Source organism: Narcine bancroftii, chromosome 3 (assembly GCF_036971445.1).
Source record: "Narcine bancroftii isolate sNarBan1 chromosome 3, sNarBan1.hap1, whole genome shotgun sequence".
In the NCBI taxonomy this organism is placed as follows: domain Eukaryota; kingdom Metazoa; phylum Chordata; class Chondrichthyes; order Torpediniformes; family Narcinidae; genus Narcine; species Narcine bancroftii.
This window is the reverse complement of record NC_091471.1, coordinates 24,768,984-24,788,233: the sequence shown is the minus strand read 5'-3', so window position 1 is coordinate 24,788,233 and position 19,250 is coordinate 24,768,984. Positions and strand designations below refer to the sequence as shown.

The 19,250-nt window shown below is 40.9% G+C and overlaps 1 protein-coding gene across 3 annotated transcripts in view; it reads right to left on the bottom strand.

Moving 5' to 3' along the window:
* The window catches only part of ptpra (protein tyrosine phosphatase receptor type A), a 351,147-nt gene that overhangs the window by 282,871 nt on the left and 49,026 nt on the right, over positions 1-19,250 (bottom strand). For 2 of the 3 annotated variants that reach the window (XM_069923588.1, XM_069923585.1), the window contains exon 1: positions 99-166. The exons of the other annotated variant lie outside the window; for it this stretch is intronic. The gene's annotated coding sequence lies outside the window, so the exon portion shown is untranslated. Of the gene's footprint in view, positions 1-98; positions 167-19,250 lie in introns of those variants that run through there. 3 annotated transcript variants of the gene reach the window in all.

The following is a 19,250-nucleotide window of genomic DNA, read 5'->3' as shown; positions in this document are numbered from 1 at the left end:
GGCTCGAGCGCACTGCTAGCCCGCCGCCATCTTCCCGAGCGAACGCGAGCCAGGGACGGGCGAAAGCAACGCGGGGAAGGAGAAGCCTCTCTGCTCACCGCCAGCCTTTCCCCTGTCCATGCCAACGCCCCCCGCCGGGCGCTCCCCTTCACTGCACCATCCTCCTGCCTTCCCCGCTCCGGCAGTGGGGAGGAGCCGGCTCCCACATCACTGCTGGAGTGACGAGGTCCGGGGATCCTGGATTCGCGGGCTCCCAAGGAAATCGCGAAGGGCCGAGGGGAGCACGATCAGGCTGGTGCAGAGGCCCGGGGGGGGGGTACTAGTTCATGAAGTGGACGATGGGGTCCAACCATAATCAGGGCTCTTATTAGCAGAAACTCATGGTGCAATAATGAAAGACAATAGGTGCATAGACAGTTATATCCAAGGGGAGTGTCCTTAACAGTAGAGATAATGTTAGTACAGCAAGGCTCGCCAGAGGGGGGTCAGGCAGCCTGGCAGAGATTCACCAGTCACCCCCCCCCCCCCCGGCAGAAGAAGGGTTAAAATCAAAAGGACAGCTGCCAGGAAAGACTGAATCAAGCGATACAGGGATACCATGTTTGGCCTTGAGATACTCGGACAGGCAAAATATGCCAGTATCTAGCAAGCAATCGAAATATAATGTCAGCCTATCTGGTTGTTTACGAATTCTGGTGCTTCGTCTCAAAACAAGTGGCTCCTTTGCAACCTTGGGAACTGCTACAGGTCCTGGGTCTGTAGTGTGGGAAGGACTGGCTTCTGGACCCACTCCAGAATCGCCAGTGGAGCCTCAGCATGGCCATCTGAAACCTGACTAGAGGTCACCGGCTGGCTGGCTGGGGGGGGGTGAGTCCAACCTCTCAGGCTCCCTCTGAGTAGGGGTGCGAGGAAGGGGCAAACTCGGCGAGGCCAGATCTCTTAGGGGTACAGTGTCACTACTCCTGTCTTGGAATTTAACATGAGCGTAGTTGGGGTTAGTACGCAGTAGCTGAACTGGTTGGACTCGGGGGTCTGTTTTACGTGCCCGAGCGTGGCTCTTCAGCAGCACGGTTCCAGGCTCAGATAAACACGCTGCCCAGTCCATCACAGTTCCTGATTTCCTAGGAAAGACAAACATATGTTCATGAGGTGTTTGATTTGTTGCAGTACACAATAAAGTCTGAATAGAATGTAGTGCCTCAGGCAGCACCTCCTGCCACCGGGTAACAGGGTAACCATGTGTTTTTTAAAGCAAGATTAACAGTCTTCCAGACTGTAGCATGAGCCCTTTCAACCTGCCCATTGCCCTGCGGGTTGTAGCTCGAGGTATGGCTGGTGGCAATCCCCTTCCATAGCAGGGCTTGCCACAGTTCAGCACTCATGAATGGTGAGCCCCTATCGGTATGAATGAAATTGGGAAAACCGAAAATTCTGTCAAGTGACCTAATGACTGACGCTGACAAGACGTCAGGGCAGGGTATCGCAAAGGGAAACCTGAAATATTCATCAATTACAGTAAGGAAATATACATTTTTGTTGTTGGAAGGTAACGGCCCTTTAAAATCTAAGCGAATCCTCTCAAAAGGTCAGGTTGCCTTGATGAGAGTGACCTCCGGAGCTTTGAAGTATTGCGGTTTGCATTCTGCGCAAACGGGACAGCTTTTACTCCTGACTTCTTCCAGAGAATAGGGAAGGTTGTTAGCCCTTATGTAGTGGAAGAATCTCTTATCTCCTGAGTGCCACAATCTGCTATGGATCTCTTTTACCCCTTCCAGCTGAGCACCAGCAGCAGATCGTGACAATGCGTCGGAAGGATCATTTAACCTGCCTGGTCTGTACTGGATCTCATAATTATAAGTTGAGAGTTCTTTTCGCCAGCGTGCCATCTTATCGTTCTTGATTTTACTTTTGTGTTTAGTACTGAACATGTAGGCTACAGATTTCTGATCAGGGACAAGAGTAAATTTTCTGCTGGCTAGAAAGCGTCTCCAGTAGTGAACAGCTTCAATAATAGCCTGGGCTTCTTTTTCAATGGTAGGATCTTTAAGTTCAGGTTCGCGTAACGTGCAGGAGAACAATGTCACAGGTCTGCCCTTTTGATTAAGGGTTCCTGCCAAGGCACAATCTGAGGCATCAGTTTCCACTTGGAATGGGACATCCTCGTCAATGGACGAGAGTGCAGCTTTGGCAATATCAGCTTTAATTCTCTCAAAAGTCTTGCCTTCAAGGCCATTGGAGAGAGAGGAAAAGATTTAGTGTCAAACAGAGGGTGTGCCTTCGTGGCATAGTCACAAACCCATTTGCAGTAGTAGGAAAAGAATCCCATACACCTTTTAAGGGCTTTTGCTGAGTCTGGGAGTGGTAACTTCTTAAGGGGGGCCATTCTTTCCAGTTCAGGGTGGATTTCGCCCTTGCGGACAATGTAGCCCAGAATGGGTAGTTCTGTCGCGTTGAAGGCACATTTGCCCTCGTTAAATGTAAGGTTCAGTTCTTTAGCTGTTGCTAAAAATTTCTTTAAGTTGTTGTCATGCTCAGCCTGTGTTTTCCCACAGATAGTGACATTATCCAGATAGGGGAACATACCCTGTAACTCGTACGTCCTAACAATCTTATCCATTTCCCTCTGAAACACAGACAAACCATTCGTGACCCCAAAAGGTACCCTTTTAAACTGGTATAACCCCCCTATCAGCCTCAAAAGCCGTATAGGGTCGTTCCCATTTCTTAATGGGGATTTGGTGATAAGCTGCTTTGAGGTCGATAGTGGAGTACACTTTGTATTAGGAGCATAGGAACATAGGAAGTAGAAACACGAGTAGGCCAAAAATGGCCCATCGAGCCTGCTCCGCCATTCAATACGATCATGGCTGATCTAATTTATGACCTAACTCCACCTACCTGCCTTCTCCCCATATCCCCTAATTCCTCTATCATGTAAAAATTTATCTAACCGAATTTTAAATATGTTTAATGAGGCAGCCTCAACCACTTCCCTGGTTAGAAAATTCCAAACATTCACTACTCTCTGGGAAAAACTATTTTTCCTCATCTCTGTTCTAAATCTACTCCCCCGAATCTTGAGACTGTGTCCTCTCATTTTAGTTTCCCCGGCCAGCTCAAAAAACCTTCCTACATCTATCCTATCCATATTGCGCTATCTGATTAATCATTTTGTTGATGCGTGGCAGGGGTTAGGCATCTAGGTTCGTGTAATGGTTGCTTGTCTGGCTGAGTCAATAGCCAGTCGTCTCTTAGTGTGATTTTTCACGACTACCACTTGGGTCCACCACGGACACTTACTAGGTTCAATTACTTCCTCTTTAAGCAGTCTCTGGGTCTCTACTTTGATAAACTCACGATCCTCTTTGCTGTCAGAACGGCTCTTAGTGGCAATCGGCTGACACTCAGGGGATAAATCACTGAAAAGGAAAGGAGCTTTGATCTTTAATGCGGACAGACCACAGTAACTAGCATGGGGGATGGTAAGTGTGGGTAGTGGCCCACCAAAATTTAACACTACACTGTTCATCTGAGATTGAATATCTAACCCCAGTAACACAGGGGCGCAGAGCTCCGGCATAATAAAGAGCCACACATCAGCCAGGCAATGTCCCTGCAAATTTAAAGTAACTTTACACTTTTCCCATACAGTTTTTGTAAGTTCACTACAAGCCATCGATATCTTTCGGTTTGCTGGATATCTCCACAAATTTAAGGCTCTGGCAACTCTCTCGTGGATGTAGCTATCAGTACTCCCCAAGTCTATTAGACAATCAAGAGTCTCACCATTCATCTCCCCCTTCATAGTCGACCATTCCAGTCCGTAACATCCCCCAAGCTTTACAGTCAATTGAGCTATCACAGTCACTTGAAGTCGATTCAGCCTGCTCTTTTGAAGATTCCCCCTTTTCACAGTTGTCTTCCATTCCTGCAGCTCCAGGACGCATTTTCTTGGTGCTTCTCTTCTTCTCCTTATCAGTGGGAGTACTTTTCACCTTACACACTTTAGCAAAGTGGTCAAGTTTCCCACAATAGCTGCAGGTAGCAAATCGAGCCGGGCACTTCTGTCTGGGGTGCCAGCTCTTATCACAGAAGTATCATTTTTCAGGAGTTTGCCCTTTTCTTTCCTTCGGGGTTCCAGCACTCCTGGATGTTTCCTTTTTGTTTCCTAGCATTTCACTGGACCACTTTAGCACTTCTCAGTGTTTTGGGTAGAGTGACTGCCCGGTCGTAGGTTAAGAGCTCCGTCTCCAGCAGCCTCTGTCAAATGTAACTGGAGTCAATCCCATTGACTAAAGAATCCAGCTTCAAGGCATTGCGGTGTTGTTGCACAATGACTGCCTTGACATCACATTCGTTTGCCAGTGAGTCGAGGGCCAGTGCATAGGCAGCATCACTTTCCCTGGGTTTCTGGCATCTAGTCACCAACTGGTGTCGAGCAAACACCATATTCCGTGGCGCTGTATAGTAAGCAGTCAGACGTTCCCGGGCTATAGCCAGAGTGGTAGCTTCTTGCGTTACGGCGAAAGGGACCTCACCCAGCAGAGAGTTCAGGTGGCCCACTGCACTGTATTGCCTCATCGACCACGTTGTTTCGAGCCATGTAGTTATCGAAACAAGCAATCCAATGGTTGAAAATTTCTCTGGTCCTCAGGGCAGCTGGCTTATTAGCATCCATTTCTGCTAATAAAATTGAAGTGCCAGTTGGTGAAGTAGACAAAGACGACGTGGTCAAATAATAACCATGGCTTTTATTGGCTAAACTCATGGTACAATAATGAAAGACAATAGGTGCATAGACAATTATACCCAAGGGGAGTGTCCTTAACAGTAGAGATAATGCACACCCAATGTTAGTACAGCAAGGCTCACCAGAGGGGAGACAGGCAGCTTGGCAGACATTCACCACATATAGTTGCAGTAAAAAAACTTGCTGGAGGAGCTCAGCTGGTTTATTCAGCATTGAGAGGATCTTTTCGACAAAGAAATACGGCCACATTGGACGTTGTTCACCTGCATTTCCAGGAGTTTGATAAGGTGCCCCATTAAAGACTTGTGCATCAGTTGAGGCTGTCTTAGCACAGATTGGTTAACCAATAGAGAGTTGGGGCACAGGGGGTGTTTCCTGGTTGACAATCAGTGGTGAGCTGAGTGCCACAGGGCCCACAACTGTTCACAATATAGACAGTCTGGAAGGGGAGAGGAACAGTGCGCAGTGTATCTAAAGCCACTTTCAGGTGCTCGGTCGCAGATAATGTGCTGGCAGACGTGGCTCGGGGAGTGCAGCTGGGGTGTTCAGATGGCCGCGAAGAAGACGCCTTTCTGTCACCTGAACGTGCCGGCTGAAGGAGAGCCACGTCCGAGCGAACGCCGGCTCCTGTGGACTGTAGCCGTAGTCCCACTGCTGCTTTCAGGTGCAACGGGGTGGGATTCTCCAAGCTGGATGGCCTATTCTTGCTCCTATTTCTTATGTTCTTTCCTGCTGTACAGGATTTTAATCATTATTACTTTTAATTGTATGTTTGATCATGTGGCTGTCCCACGTAATAAAATCATGTGTAGATGTCAGATTTCAAGGAGCCTATTGTTAGTGGATAATTGGAAAAGAGCAGAGAATCATCTTGGAGATTGAAATTGTGTCACGAGGTACTGTATCATTGGACGATTAATCCAAAGGTTTGGACCAATAATCCAGAGAAACAAGTTTAAATCCCACCATCACAATTTGATTCAATTAAAATATTAGAAAATAGAACCTACTAAATTTCCATGATTCCATGAAGGTTGTATGCAATAGCAAAGAAAAATTAAAGTTTGAAACAAGTAGGTAATCAATTATTGCCCAGGAGATTTCAAAGTCCAGACCAAGGAGGGGAACTCGTTCTGTAAATCATGGATGTAATCTTGGCTAGTCTTAAGTGGACTTCCCTTGTCAATTATGGACTGCAACACTTAAACTTTTACAGACTGTTTGTAATGTATTAAAAAAATTATATACATGCCAAAGCCACTTAATCTTTCATTATATTTTTGTCACACTATGATGTAATTTTCATATTCAAGACTATATATCTTAATTTCTAATTGAGAGATCTATGAAACTTCTATCCTGGCATAAAGTTCAAAAAACCTTCTAAAATGATTTCTGCATAGTATTGTTAGAAACTATTTTCTCCCATATCCCAATTTTCTGTATCCATAATGAGTTAACCAAACTAGTGACAACGAAAGAACTGACCAGAAGGTTAGGTTTTGTAATGTTTGTCGAGCCATAAATATTAACCTATCAAGAGAGCTTCCCTATCCTTCTTTGAATATAACCAGATAATAGAATGTATCCACCCAAGAGGATGAATTGAACATCATGGAACATCCTGCTTGAAAGCTGTACCTCCAGCAGTATACCCTCAGTAGGCTACTGAAATGTCATTCCAAATATATGCTCAAATTTACGTTGTAACATTTGATCTCTTTTTCAAAGTGCAACTGACAAACTTAAGGCTGACGATTGATATTCATCCTTCCCTCTGAGTCAAGCAGCCCAGCTCTAAACCCCTCTCTAAACTTAAATACACAATCTGCGGTCATGTTTTCTTATCTCTACATGCATCTGGCTGAAATCAACTGTTCCCTTGGTGGTCCGATTAAAAACCCCACTTTGAGAATAAGTTAGCCAAGCCTCAAGCACAGCAAAAGATGATCACATTAACTAATCCTAGCCAGAACAGCAATGGTGTACTAACATCTGGTTCAAGATCTCAGAATTAGACAGAAGTCAGCCAAGATTCTTGTCCTTGATTGCAGTCCAGTGATCTGATGATTTTTACTGGCAAAGAAGCATTTTAAGATTTGAAAAAAAAATTGTTGGTGTGAATTACAGACTCAAGGGAGTAAGCAATTAGTCTCTTGTCACACAAAAGCCAATATTTAAGATCTCTTCTGATAAGCTTGATTAATTCCCAAGGAAGTATCTTATATTTTAAGTCTATTTATCATGAATCATAGAAATTTATATCACAATAGAGGAAATTCTTCACATTAGGTTCTTGACTAAAAATGGGCAATAGATTCATTTCACTTCCCAAGTCTGGTCCTAAAATCCTGTAAAGTCTTCAAATGCTCATCCAGGTACTTTTAAAATGTATGAAAGGCTTCTTCTTCCACCATTCAATCATAGTGGTCCCCACCATTATTAAATTATATTTTTTTCTCAACTTCCTTCAAATCCAATTAATTCAAATCTATGGCCCTTAGTTCCCAAATTCTTGTAATGGAAAATAGGTTCCTTTTGTTTACCTTGTCCAGCTTGTCACAATTTTGTGCATCCTCAACTAAATCCATCCTCTATCTACTTTGTGCCAAAAAAAACAATCCCATTTTAGGCAGTCTAACTTAACTATAATTCTCCAACCCAACTAATTTTAGCATAAATTTCCTCTACAACGTCTGCAATAAATCTCCTCTAGATGGTACCTTGAACAATCATATCCTTCATGCAGTTTGGTGACTAAATATTTACAGTGTTCTCTAGCAAGGACCAAGCTAATGTTTATCAGTATTCTGAATAATGAATTTGAACACTAATGTGGCAGATTCTGCATGTATATCTGAATGGCACAATGATCAAACAAGTTTGAAAGATTAATCAACTTAACAAGTTAACTTTTGTCAATACAGTTTGTGTATTGGAGAGTATATTAGTTCAAAGTATTCATTGTAATTTCTCTGAACAAGTCATGACAAATAATGTTTACATTAATATGCTCTGAATCATAGTTGACTTAAAAATTGTTCCAAGAAATTCAAATGCATGTTACAGCCTCAATGATAATTCAAATGACTTAAAACCTGATGAGCCTTATCATATCTCCTATCAGGTCGACCACTACTCTCATGTTTGCTGACATACACAAGGTACAGACAAGCAATGCTTCAGTTTTAAATTCACTTTTTCTTTTCCAAATATATTTATCATCATTATCAACACCTTATCCCTGTGACCTGCTGTAACTTAACAAACTCTCCGAATTATCTCGCATTTCTAGCTCCAAATTTGCTAGTTATGTCTTCAGAGTCTATCCCTAAGGTTTGGAATTTATTCCTAGAACTTCTCCATCTCTTTTCTTCTTTAATTGACCAAGCATTTGATCTACCCTAACATTTCACAGGGGTCAATGTCAAAGGACCTAAGATTCTGTGAGGTGCCCTGTAATGTTTTGTTTCGTTAATGATATACAGGGGCTCCCTAGGTTACTGGATACCTGACATGTAAATCCAACTTTACACAAATTCTCTCATAATTTTTAAAGAATTTTCCAAGACAAGATAGATTGAATGAGTTTGGTCTTTCCGTCTTAGATAAAAGGAAGATGAGAGGTGACCATCAGGTGTACAATATCGTAGAGGCATTGATTGTGCAGATGGTCAGAGGCTTTTTCCAAAGGCTGAAATGGAGAACATGAGGAATTATTGTTTTAAAGTGCTTGGGAGTAAGTACAGGGGGATGTTAGAGCTAAGTTTTTCACACAGAATGGTGGGTGTATAGAATTCACTGCCAGCAACAGTGGTGCAGCCAAGTACAATAGGATATTTTAAGAGACTATTCGATATGTATATGGAACTGAGAAAAATGGAAGGTTATGAAGTCAGAAAATTAAGTGTAGGCACAACACTGTCAGCTGAAGATGTGCTGCAGATTTCTCTTTTCTCTGTAAGAAAGTTGGTAAGTTATATATATATAACTTCAGCATGATGCTGAAACAAGCCATGAAAGACCTCAACAATGAAGATGCTGTTTACATCCGGTACTGCACGGATGGCAGTCTCTTCAATCTGAGGCGCCTGCAAGCTCACACCAAGACACAGAAGAAACTTGTCCGTGAACTACTCTTTGCAGACGATGCCGCTTTAGTTGCCCATTCAGAGCCAGCTCTTCAGCGCTTGACGTCCTGTTTTGCGGAAATTGCCAAAATGTTTGGCCTGGAAGTCAGCCTGAAGAAAACTGAGGTCCTCCATCAGCCAGCTCCCCACCATGACTACCAGCCCCCCCACATCTCCATCGGGCACACAAAACTCAAAACGGTCAACCAGTTTACCTATCTCGGCTGCACCATTTCATCAGATGCAAGGATCGACAACGAGATAGACAACAGACTCGCCAAAGCAAATAGCGCCTTTGGAAGACTACACAAAAGAGTCTGGAAAAACAACCAACTGAAAAACTTCACAAAGATTAGCGTATACAGAGCCGTTGTCATACCCACACTCCTGTTCGGCTCCGAATCATGGGTCCTCTACCGGCATCACCTACGGTTCCTAGAACGCTTCCACCAGCATTGTCTCCACTCCATCCTCAACATTCATTGGAGCGACTTCATCTCCAACATCGAAGTACTCGAGATGGCAGAGGCCGACAGCATCGAATCCACGCTGCTGAAGATCCAACTGCGCTGGGTAGGTCACGTCTCCAGAATGGAGGACCATCGCCTTCCCAAGATCGTGTTCTATGGCGAGCTCTCCACTGGCCACCATGACAGAGGTGCACCAAAGAAGAGGTACAAGGACTGCCTAAAGAAAGCTCTTGGTGCCTGCCACGTTGACCATCGCCAGTGGGCTGATCTCACCTCAAACCGTGCATCTTGGCGCCTCACAGTTCGGCGGGCAGCAACCTCCTTTGAAGAAGACCGCAGAGCCCACCTCACTGACAAAAGACAAAGGAGGAAAAACCCAACACCCAACCCCGACCAACCAATTTTCCCTTGCAACCGCTGCAACCGTGTCTGCCTGTCCCGCATCGGACTTGTCAGTCACAAACGAGCTTGCAGCTGACGTGGACATTACCCCTCCATAAATCTTTGTCCGCGAAGCCAAGCCAAAGAAGAAAGTAGAAGATATATATATATATATATATATATATATAAAGTTTTCATTAACAATTAAACTATATACCATTAATTTAACTTTGTGTAATATGAAGATGAACATTAAACAAATTCAATAAAATGAAAGAATTATACCAAATTTCTGCATTGGGACATAATGGATAACAGGTGGATAACAGGTGGATAACAGGTGGCAGCGTGATGCAGTACTGAGAGAAAACAAAGCAGTATGTCAAGAAGAAAAGTCTCAACCTTTTCAGGCAAAGGGTTTTCATCTTAGTTTTTGGTGAAATTGCCCATTTCTGATTTACAGAAAAAGTGGTTGATAAGACGGTTCTCAGGAATAGAACCATTTTGTTGTTGTTGAGTTGTAAATTTGAAAATATAAATGTGCAGTTGTCATTTAATGTTCATGGTTGACTCCTTAAGATCATCCTTAGGATTGAGGATGATTTGCTTCCATTGTAAAGGGTTTGCTTTAATTGATGAGACCAATTTAGGCCTGCAAATTTTACCACCAGGAATACAGAGGTGCCTGAGGAACAGGCAGATGGATAATTTGTGATACAATGCTTTGCTTCTGCTGGGTTTCCTTGGTTCTGCATGTAGACTTGAGGGTGTCATTGCCTTACCAATACTCTTTCTCTACTTTGAGTGGTCTTGGGGCAGGAATGGCTCGAAGTCAGTAGAAATGTTTTGCAACCATCCTTTGTCCCCTAGCAAGCTCTTTCATTTATAGAGCTTGAAATAAAGTGTTTATTTCAAGTTAGGTGTCCAGCATGCAAAGTAATTTCTTATACAAGAGTTTACTGAAAATTTAAGAAAACCTGGAAGCTTTGGAAATATGAAACAATAGAAATTGCAGACAACACTCATCTGTCAGGCACAATCTGTGGAAAGGAAAATGGCAAAGCCCTTTCATTAGAATTGGGAAAGAGAAAAAGCAAGTTAATTTTAAATTCCCACTTAATAATGTATAAATTAAGTGAACTACATGAGATTGCCTTGTTAACTTGCATGAATCTTATCTTTAAAAACTACGGTATGTCACGGTAAAACAACATAGTAACCATTTAACTGATAATGGTGTGGTTTTTATTTTTACATTAGTGAAAACCAGTAGAGTTTGTATCACTCATTCTCTTCTTGTATGGTTGATACTGAGATTATAGTAGGCATAGTGTAAATAAAGTTAGCAAACCATGTTTTGGTAGTGAACAGTGAGCAAGGTTGTTAAAGGATACAGCAGGTTATATGGGCAGAGAAATGACAGATGAAGCTGAATCTGAGCACTTGGCACTTTGTGAGGTAAAGATGCAAATGGCAAGACTCTAGGGAGCATTCAGAGGGATCCTAGTGTCTACCTTGGTTGTTCCTTGAAAGTGGCAACAAAGTAGCTTGGATGGTAAAGAGTTGCCCTTATTGGAAGGTGCATTGAGGATAACAGTTGGAAAGTCACATTGCAGCTGTATAAAACTTTGGTTAAGCCATATTTGGAGTACTGTGTGCTGTTCTGGTCACCTTATTACAGGACGGATGTTCACCAGGATGTTGCCTGGGTGGAGACTATAAACTATAAGGAGAGGTTGTACAAACTTGGATTGTTTTCTCTGGAGGGATAACTTGACTGTAGTATATAAAATTATGAGAGACCTACAGAAGATAGGATAGAAGTCAAAGTCTTTTCCTTAGGGGTGAAATATCAAATACAAGAGGGACTAGATTTTGATCTTTGAGGCAAGTATTTTACAAAGAAAGTGGTGGGTGCCTGGAACATGCTACCAGAGGAGGCTGTAGAAGCAGATACAATGGCAACATTGAAGGGACATATGGACAAGCACATGAACAGACAAGGAATAGAAGAATATGGATCACATGAAGACAGACGGGATTAGTCTAAATTGCATCATGGTTGACACAATGTGGCTGTTCCTGTGTGATATATGTAATTTTAAAGGCAATTATTAGTAAACTATGGGCATTGGAAAATAATATTAAGAACATCTTGGGCAAGTCTTTAATCTTGACTAAAAGCAGAAATATTGGAAATGCTCTGCAAGTCAGTCTGCATCTGGGGAGTAAGAAACTTTAATGGTAACCCTGTTTTTCTATCCAGTAAGGTGGCCTGACAGGATATGTTCAGCAATTCTGTTTCTCTTCTGGATTTCTAGCATCTACAGTATTTTATTTTTTATACTTTGAGTGATTAAGAAAAGATGAAAATTGATTCATACTGAAATACAAATAGCCTGAAAAAATTTACCCTCAATCAGCAGCTTGAAAAATATATTTATAATTGTATTGTCATCACATTTCTTTTTTAATTTATGTTCAATTTGCTCTGTATTTTTAAGCGGAAAAGAGAAAAGATAGAAAACAGCGAGAAATGAAGACATCTCCGGTTCCACGTGACTGAGATCGATAACTGCACAACATTGCAGCAGTGGCCACACTTTACAAGTACTTCACTGGCTAAAAAGGATTTTGAGATATCGTGAATCATTAAAAGATAAATACAGAGTACAGCCTTTCATTATTCATATTACTCAAAGTGTAGGCAGAATAAAAAATTTAACAAGTTTAGGGAAATTGAATTCAGGTAGGTGGAGTTGAATCTTAAATTGTGATAAACATTGAAATCATTATAAAGTAACTGTGTTATATAATCCAATAATGTGGTTTGAGCACAAATTATTGCATGAATATTTTCTACATTTTACCCTTGCCTCTCACAATAGGTTGCCAAAGTCAGCTGTGCTATTCTAATCTAATCACTTCATTGGAGAATGAGAGAAACTCAGGGATGAGTCACTCTTCCCTGTTGTCATGAGGTGGTGAAAAAAAGAAAATTGGAAGAGGAAATCAATGTGATCTTTATGGAAACTGCAAAAACAATATGAACAAGAGAACATGTATTGCAAAACAAAACCTTACGCAGGAACAAACCTCTGCCATGCTTGTAATCTGCTTTAAATTTGTCTAGCTGAAAATAAACACTTCATTCCAGAAAAATTAAACATGTTAATTTTATTGTTTTCTAGACTAAAACTCCAATTATGTTTTGAAACTGCAATCAGTCAAGGTTCACTAAACTGGTATTCTTCTTCTTCCTTCTTTGGCTTGGCTTCGCGGACAAAGATTAATGGAGGGGTAAACTGGTATTAACCACATAGATACGCACAAATATCCAGAAAATTTGTGGAAACTTAAAATCTTCAAAAGAAAAAAAACAAAGCTGGAAATGCTGATCTTTTTGATCACTCGTTCAAAACCTTGAATTTCCGAACCCAATTGCACTGTGAAAGTAACTTAATACTGAGCAGATCACAGAGGCAGCTTACCCTGCTCTCTTTATGGAAATTAGAAATGAATAATGTGACCATATCTCAGGAATGAACAATTTATCAACAAAACCTGGGTGATATGAAGCAGAATGATGACTAAGTTTAGAAAGTTATCCAATGTATTTGGGTATTTTGTGGAATCAAGCAGAGAGGGGATGAATCACAAGATCAGCTACAGCCTTACTAAAAAAAATGAAGCAGACTTTTGGGACTGCATAGCCCACATCCACCCTGTTTTTTTAATGTTATGAAAGTTACATAATGAAGAAATAGAAACAATAAGCCATTACATCTAAGATTGTTCTACCGACACGAGGAATCGCGCATGCGCGATGCACACGACAAGGACAACACCGACAGGAGGGGGGACCAGCTGTGGAGTGAAACCACAGCACGAACAGCTGAGAGAGGCCCAACAGCAGAACTCCCAGCTGGAAGATAAAGAAAGCAATGGGAATGGGAGGGGTGAGAAAGCAAAAAGGAAACTAGAGACATAACAGATAACCAGCCCAGAAGAAGAGGACCAACATCGACTCACCATGGAAAAAAAAATACCCAACAAACTGAGACAAGCAACTCAACAAGAAAGTCAGAAGAGACACAGATACAAGGAAGAGAAATAGAAGACACAAACCCAAGAGCAGACACAGAAGAAGAAGAACACCAAGCTCTGCACAGAGGAATAGGAGGTAAAATGAATGGACAGTACATAGATTTAAAAAATTTTCAAGAACAAATGAAAGCATTAAAAGAATGGTTGACACTAGAGTTTAGTGAAATGAAAAGAAAAAATGAAAAGTACAGAAGAAAAAGTGAGTAGAATAGAGCTGGTCATAACAGATGTAGGGAAAAGATTAGAAAATGTGGAAGAAAGTGTAATGGCGGTAGAAATGGAAGTGAATGACTTAAAAAGAAAATTGGAAGAAAGTGACAAAAAAGTTAAAAACATAGGAGTTGTTAGCTCAGAAGATGGATATAATGGAAAACTATAGTAGGCGAAACAATATAAAGATAGTGGGCCTTAAGGAAGATGAAGAAGGCAAAGATATGAAAGAATTTATAAAAGAATGGATCCCAAAAGTCCTGGGAATGCCAGAAATGCAGGAAGGAATGGAAATAGAAAGGGCACACAGAACATTAGCCCCGAAACCACAGTTAAAACAAAAACCAAGAGCCGTTTCAGTAAAATTCCTGAGATACACAACAAGAGAAAATTCATTGGAGAAGGCAATGAATAAAATGCCACTGGAGTACAAAGGTCAAAAAATTTTTTTTTACCCACACATAAGTTTTGAGCTCCTGAGAAGAGGAAGGAGTTTAATGCAGCAAAATCGATCCTATGGAAGAAAGGCTATAAATTTATGTTAAGACATCGAGCGGTGCTTAAAGTAGTTCTTCCAGGGCAGCAAAACAGACTGTTCTTAGATCCGGAGAAAGCACGAGAATTTGCAGAATGCCTGCAAGACAGAAAGAGAGATGAAGAGATGTAACAAGAACAAAGAACGACGACAAACTACATATAAAGAAGTAAAAATAATGTATAAGTAACAACTAAAGGAGGGAAGAAAAGGGAAGTAAGGGAGAAGGAGGAAAAAAAGGAAGGGTTAAAGAAAAATAAGAAATAAATAAATAGATTAATAAAAAAGAGAAGAAAAGTGGGGGAGCTTTATTGTAATGTGAAGATAAAAGTCTTTTCTGGAGGGGGTTGGGTGGGAGAGAATAACAGTCACTGAAAAATCAGTTGACACTTGCGAATGGGTTCGGAGTCCGAATGGAGAGGGGAGTTATGGTTGCCCGGCCAGGGACAAGGGGTGACTCAGAGAGGGGGAGGGCACTTGGGGTTAAGGGAATTTTAGATGTGGGAATGGTGGAAATATTTTATGTTTTAGAAGTGTTGTAATACAGTGCGTTCAAAAAAAGAAAACTGAGAAATGGAAATGGGGAAAAGGGGAAAGGTGGTGGTGAGGAAGTGGAAATGAAATGTAAACAAAGCCATGTTGAACTATATGACTATAAATAATAACAGAATACATAACCAAATCAAAAAGAAGAGGCTATTAAATTTACTGAAAAAAGAAAAAAATAGATATAGCATTCAAGCAGGAAACAAATCTAACGGAAGTGGAACACAAGAAATTAAGGAGAGACTTGGTAGGGCACGTAACGGCAGCATCATATATCTCAAAAGCCAGAGGTGTAGCTATATTAATCAGTAAAAATGTACCAATCAAAATAGAGGAGGAAATAATAGATCCAGCAGGGAGATACGTAATGTTAAAGTGTCAGATATATTCAGAACTCTGGAATATGGTCAATATATATGCATTTAATGGAGAGGATCAAAAGTTTATGCAAGATATCTTTTTGAAGATTGTAGATATGCAGGGGAATATATTGATAGGAGGGGACTTTAACCTTAATTTGGATTCAAAGATGGATAAAACTGGACAAAAGACTAGCAGAAAGAACAAAGTAGCCAAATTTATGGTTAAATCAATGCAGGAAATGCAACTTTTGGATATATGGAGGATGCAACATCCAAAGAAGAAAGAATACTCATATTAATTGAGTAGACATAAAACATGCTCAAGGATTGACCTGTTCCTGCTGTCAGCCCATATCCAAGGGAAAGTTAGGAAAATGGAATATAAAGCTAGATTGTTATCTGATCACTCATCCCTGTTATTAGCAATAGAGCTGGAGCACATCCCACCAAGAATGTATAGATGGAGATTAAACTCCATGCTACTTAAAAGATAGGATTTTAGACAATTCATTGAGCGCCAAATTAAAATGTACTTTGAAATAAATCAGTGAAAGATAAATTTATATTATGGGATGCAATGAAAGCCTTCATCAGAGGGCAGATAATAAGTTATGTAACTAAGATGAAGAAGAACTACAATCGGGAAATAGAACAGCTGGAAAGGGAAATAGTAAGTACAAAAAAAAACTAGCAACAACGGAAGATACAACAAAAAGAAGAGAATTGGCAGACAAAACAAATACGAAACACTACAAACGTATAAGGTGGAGAAGAACATAATGAAAATAAAACAGAAGTATTACGAGCTAGGAGAAAAAACACGCAAAATACTAGCTTGGCAGCTTAAAATAGAACAAGCTAAAAGAACGGTATTGGCATCAAGGAAAAAGCACAAACAAATTACATATAACCCAACAGAGATCAATGAAAACTTCAAGGAATTCTAAGAGCAACTGAGAATGAAGGGAAAGAAGACAAAATAGATGTGTTTCTAGCTAAAATTGAACTACAAAAATTACAAGAAGAGGAGCAGAACAAACTGATAAAACCATTTGAAATAGAGGAAATACAGGATATATTAAAAAAGCTATCGAAAAATAAAACGCCTGGAGAGGACGGAATCCCAATAGAATTCTATAAAACAGTTAAAGACTTATTAATTCCTCCTCTCCTGGAAGTAATGAACCAGATTGAAGAAACACAAAACATGCCAGATTCATGTAAAACAGCAATAATTACAGTAATACCAAAGACGGGGAAAGATCCACTAACACCAGCATCGTATAGACCAATATCTCTACTTAACTCAGATTATAAGATAATAGCTAAATTATTAGCAAACAGATTGGCCGACTGTGTACCAAAAATAGTAAAACTAGATCAAACTGGATTTATTAAGAAAAGAAGAACAACGGACAATATCTGTAAATTCATTAACTTAATCCATTCAGTACAAGGAAATAAGACGGTGGTTGCTTTAGACGCAGAGAAAGCCTTTGACAGGGTAGAATGGAATTATTTATTCAAAGTACTATAGGGGTTCAACCTACCAGAGAAATATATTAATTGGATTAAAGCATTATATAAGGGACCATTGGCGAAGGGGACAGTAGATGGATATATATCGAACCAATTTAAATTAAGCAGGTCAACTAGGCAGGGATGTTCACTATCTCCCTCACTGTTTGCTTTAGCTATAGAACCCTTGGCAGAACTGATAAGAACAGAAAATAAAATAAAAGGGATAAAAATAAAAGAGAAGGAATATAAAATCAGTCTATTTGCAAATGACATTATAGTATACTTAACAGAACCAGAATTATCAATAAAAGAATTACATAAGAAGGAATATGGAGAAATATCAGGGTACAAGATCAACGCAAATAAAAGTGAAGCGATGCTAATGAATAATGCGGATTTCACAAAGTTTAAGAAAGAATCACCATTTAAATGGCAAACACAAGCAATCTGATACCTAGGTATTAGACTAGATAATAATCTAGGCCATCTATACAAATTAAATTATCAGCCATTAATGAAGAAATTACAAGATGACTTAGAACATTGGAAAGATTTACCACTAACACTGATAGGAAGGGTAAATTGCATTAAAATGAATATCTTCCCAAGGATATAATACCTATTTCAATCGTTACTAATTCCCTTAACAGAGAAATTCTTCAATGAGCTAAAGAAAATAATAAGGAAATTCTTATGGAAAGGGGGAAACTGAGGATAGCGCTAGATAAATTAACAGAATGGTACAAACAAGGGGGCTTACAGCTACCAAACTTTAAGAATTATTATAGAGCAGTACAATTAAGATATCTATCAGATTTTTATCAAACAAGGGAAAAACCAGATTGGACCAGGTTAGAGCTAGATAAAATAGGGGAGAAGGTACCAGAACAAATACTTTATAAGTGGGATGAAAAACTGGTGCAATATAGTTCACCAGTACTGCACCATCTGCTGAACATTTGGAAGAAGATTCACGTAGAAAGGAGATTGTTCTACCAATTAATATGATGAGGCTTGAGTCTGTGCCCTAACTTAAGGGGTTTTTATGCACAAAAGCTGCGTTATTACCAGCTCACATTTTAAAAAAAACTGATTTACCGTTTATGCTGAGGACTGAAAAGGCAGATCGCACAATCCTTTTATGTAGCCCAGAGCAGTGCGCCATCTTCCCAAGGCCAAATGGGGCAGGATGTGTAGCACAGCAGCAGCCATTCTGCGACAGCGCTGCCAACCCATTGGCTGACCACCCCCCGCCCTGCTGCCTGACTCCCCGGCTCCCCCACTGCCTGACAGTTCTACAAACCCACAGCCTGACAGCTCGGCCACCCCGCTCCCTTCCTCCTCCATTTCTCTCCCTCTTCATTCCCCTCCCTTCCCACCCCCTTCCTCTCCCATTTGCCCTCTTGCCCCGTCTCCCCTCCATCAGCTCCACACCAATCCCACCACCATGCTCTATCCTGCTAGCCCCGTCGCCCCGCTGCCTGACAGCCCTATCAGGTGCAGGTGACGTGAGAGAGCAGGCAGCGTGAAAGAGCGGGGTGAGGCAACAGGGTAGTGTGAGCAAGAACACCCTGAAAGCTCCACCAACCATTCTGTGTGATAGCGCAGCATGGTGACAGGGCTGTCAGCGAGATGTCAATCATCTTATCTTCATGTTTGAAGCAGCTTTCAGCAGCAATCCTTTTACACAGGAGGTGGAGTGACTTCACTCCACCTTTGACACTATCACTCTTGGCAGAGGGTACCTGGATCGCATTGGATTCGCCAATCCATCTTTGGACCTTTTACGCAGGTCAGAGGAGTGTCTTAAAGGCAGAGGAAATCTGCCCCTATAAAAGGGCCTTTACAATGTCTGCCTCTACCCAATGTCCCTGATAGAAATTAAAAGTATAGTGACACAGTACCAAGATAATAACCTCTCTCAATATTAGCAAGACAAAAAAGATGATCATTAATTTTAGGGGAGGGGGCAGAGACCACATCCCTGTTCACATCAATGGAACTGAAGTGAAAAGAGTAGATATCTTAAAGTTCTTAGGAAAAAAAAAACATCTCCAAAGTACTGACCTGTGACAAAGATATTGATATGGTCAAGAAAGCCTGTCAATTAATTTACTTTCTTAGAAGTTGAAGGAAGTTCGGTGCATCCCTCTTGTCCCTCAACAATTTCTATGTGTCATCTGAATGCATCACAGTGTGGTATAGGAGTTTTAGCTGGAGATTGAAAGAAGCTGCAGA